Source organism: Daucus carota, chromosome 2 (genome assembly GCF_001625215.2).
Source record: "Daucus carota subsp. sativus chromosome 2, DH1 v3.0, whole genome shotgun sequence".
NCBI lineage: Eukaryota > Viridiplantae > Streptophyta > Magnoliopsida > Apiales > Apiaceae > Daucus > Daucus carota.
The window spans coordinates 18163194-18166976 of record NC_030382.2 but is presented as its reverse complement, the minus strand read 5'-3'; the positions used below and the strand labels follow the sequence as shown (position 1 = coordinate 18166976).

General features: G+C 41.0%; 1 non-coding gene across 1 annotated transcript; it reads right to left on the bottom strand.

The window, feature by feature from the left end:
• Positions 1-1124: 1124 nt before the first annotated feature.
• Positions 1125-1231, bottom strand: LOC135150933 (small nucleolar RNA R71). The gene has a single exon (XR_010289393.1). It is a non-coding gene; the product is annotated as a small nucleolar RNA R71 (small nucleolar RNA).
• Positions 1232-3783: the final 2552 nt, after the last annotated feature.

The following is a 3783-nucleotide window of genomic DNA, read 5'->3' as shown; positions in this document are numbered from 1 at the left end:
TAAACATAGGATTATGTGAATGAAACATAATTTGTGGTAGACTTGAACTATTTTTATCACCCTGTGTAATCACGATAGATGACTTGCTATTAAACCTCTCTGCTTACACTACCGCTATAGAGATATAGGGTCTGAGCTTTGTTGGTGTCCATGAGATTTCTATCTTAATTGTGGATTTTGATTGGTATGATATGTGTGCAACGAGAGTTGGCATGTATTACTTTCGTGTTGTCTGATTAGGATCAACAGTCACATGTTACTTAGTAATTTCAATTCTAGATGAATTCGATAATGAAGTTAGAATCCCATGTGTTTTCCTATTCTGAATTTGATTAGTAATTTTAGTTATTAGTATAAAAGAAACCATCCTTGTTAATTGTCTTGGCAGTGAAAATTGATCATACATTGTTGCATAGGTGCGTATTCTTAATTCACCAGTCTCTGTGGGATCGAACTTAATATATTACTTGTGATCACGTGCGCTTGCGTGTAGATTTTTGCGAACAAGTTTTTGGCGCCGCTGCCGGGGACTCGGTGTTAATTAATTAGTTTATGTACTTGTCATCAGTGTGCATTAAAATTCACTGACTAGGATTCTATTCTCTTCTCTTCTCACTTTTCTTCTTTTCTTTATTTCAGGTACTTGGATCGCGTTTATGCTAACACGTTCTCAAGCTCGTAAAAAAGCAATTGATTCATCTTCATCTTCGTCTTCTGATTCTGAAACAATGACAGAACCTGAAGCACAACCAGACAGTAAGGCATTGAAGGATTTCTCTATGCCAAAGATCGATGATATCCAGTCAAGCATTGTCAGGCCTGCAATCGCAGCCAAAGCCTTTGAAATCAAACCAGGAACTATTCAAATGGTCCAGAACTCGGTACAGTATGGGGGTTCTCCTACTGAAGACCCTAATATGCATGTACGGAATTTTATAGAGATCTGTGACACTTTCAAATTTAATGACGTCTCTGATGATGCTGTGAAGCTAAGGCTTTTCCCATTTTCACTGAAAGATAAGGCTAAAGGATGGTTACATTCTTTACCATCTGGTTCGATTACTACATGGGAAGATCTAGCTCAGAAATTTCTCACTAAATTCTTCCCCATGGCAAAAACTGCTGCACTACGAAATGCTCTATCTCAATTCTCTCATCAATCAGGAGAAACATTCTGTGAAGCCTGGGAGCGGTATAAGGAGATGCTAAGAAAGTGTCCCCATCATGGCATGCCGGATTGGATGCAAATAAACAGTTTCTATAATGGTCTTGGACCTCAATCCAGACCTATGCTTGATGCTGCTTCTGGAGGTGCGCTATGGGCTAAAAGTTATGAAGAAGCTTATGATCTTATTGAAATGATGGCTGCTAATGAATATCAGAACCCTACTCAAAGACTCACTCAAGGGAAGGTAGCCGGAATTCTTGATCTTGACGCATCTACAGCTATTGCAGCTCAACTTAAGGCTCTCACGATGAAAGTCGATTCTCTGGCTCACTAAGGAATTCAACAGCCAATCTCTATTTGCGAATTATGTGCTGGTACTCACTCTACTGATCAATGTGCCATTTCTAGTGAATCAGCACAATTTGTGAGCAATTTTCAGAGAGGTCAACAGCCTGCTCCGGCTACTTACCATCCTAACAACCGAAATCATCCGAATTTTAGCTGGAGTAATAATCAGGGTTATAATCAGCCTCAACAAGGATTTCAACAGGGACCTAAACAGTATAGTCAGGCTGGAACTTCACAACAGTATGCACCTAAACAGCCTTATCACCCACCGGGATTTCAGAATCATGGGCAATCAGCTAACGAAAGGTCTGACATGGAAGAACTAAGACTCATGTACAAGAGTCAGGCAGTAACGTTGAAAGCCTTGGAGACGCAAGTCGGTCAGTTAGCTAATGCTTTATTAAGCAGACCACAGGGGAATCTCCCTAGTGATACAGAGGTACCAGGTAAGAGGGACCCTAAAGAGCAAGTCCAATCCATTACGCTAAGATCTGGAAAAACTACAACAGGGCCAACCTCAACATTAGTGCAGAATCAGGATGATGAACAGCAAGAAATTCCAGCAGAACTTCCTTCGAATACAATTGGCATAACACCTACTGTTGAAATGGATAGGGCTATCCCTACAGCTGGTCCGGTGTCAAAGCCATCATATCCACCACCTCCGTTTCCTAGGAGGTTAAAGAAACAGCAGCTGGATAAGCAATTTGGTAAATTCCTTGAAGTTTTTAAAAAGCTTCACATCAACATTCCGTTTGCTGAAGCACTCGAGCAAATGCCTAGCTATGCCAAGTTCATGAAGGGTATTCTTTCAAAAAAGCTAAAGCTCGAGGAGTTAGAGACAGTAGCTTTAACAGAGGAATGTAGTGCTGTGCTTCAACAAAAATTACCACCTAAGCTGAAAGACCCGGGAAGCTTTACTATCCCTTGCACTATTGGGAAGTTCTCTTTCGATAAGTGTCTGTGCGACTTGGGAGCTAGCATCAATCTGATGCCTCTATCTATCTTCACACAACTTGGCCTGCCAGAGCTCAAGCCGACAAACATGTCTTTACAACTAGCTGATCGTTCGATCACATATCCGAGAGGTATAATTGAAGATGTGCTAGTCAAGGTTGATAAATTAATATTTCCAGCCGACTTCGTGATTCTTGATTTTGAAGATGTACTTGATTCTACGGCAGAAACCAATAGCCAGCGGATTTTACAGGATGATGTATTGGAAGCAATCCTTACCAATGATGAGGAATTGGACAGTGAAGAAGAATTGGAAGAAATCCATCATCTTAACTCATCACCTTGGCGAAGGAATTTTGAACCACCTGTCGAATCTCTTGGCTTGGAAGAATTAAAGGAAGATCACAAACCACTACAACCATCAGTGATCGAAGCACCTAAACTTGAACTTAAACCGCTACCGGATCACTTGAGGTATGCTTTTCTTGGTGAACGTTCTACTCTTCCTGTTATTATTGCAGCTAACTTGTCAGGTGAGGAAGAGGAAAAACTTTTGAGGGTGCTAAGGGAATTCAAAACAGCAATTGGGTGGACTATAGCTGATATCAAGGGAATCAGTCCATCATTTTGTCAACACAAAATTCTCATTGAAGAAGGAAGCAAACCTTCAGTGGAACAACAAAGAAGGTTAAATCCTATCATGAAGGAGGTTGTAAAGAAAGAGATTCTTAAATGGCTCGATGCAGGTATCATATATCCAATTTCAGATAGCTCATGGGTGAGCCCAGTACAATGTGTGCCTAAGAAAGGAGGCATGACAGTAGTAGCCAATGAAAAAGGGGAACTCATCTCAACTAGAACTGTCACTGGTTGGAGGATTTGCATGGACTACAGAAAGCTGAATAAAGCTACAAGAAAGGATCACTTCCCTCTGCCTTTTATTGATCAGATGCTTGACAGGTTGGCTGGCCATGAGTTCTATTGCTTGTTAGATGGGTATTCTGGCTATAATCAGATTGCTATTTCTCCGGAGGATCAAGAAAAGACAACCTTTACATGCCCGTATGGTACTTTCGCATTCCGAAGAGTACCTTTTGGCTTATGTGGTGCACCAGCCACTTTTCAAAGGTGCATGATGGCAATATTCTCAGAGATGATCGGCATCAATGTGGAGGTATTCATGGACGACTTTTCTGTATTTGGAACATCTTATGACGAATGCCTCACGAATCTGAGAATGGTTCTTAAGCGCTGTGTGGAAACTAATCTGATTCTCAATTGGGAAAAATGCCATTTCATGGTGCAAGAAG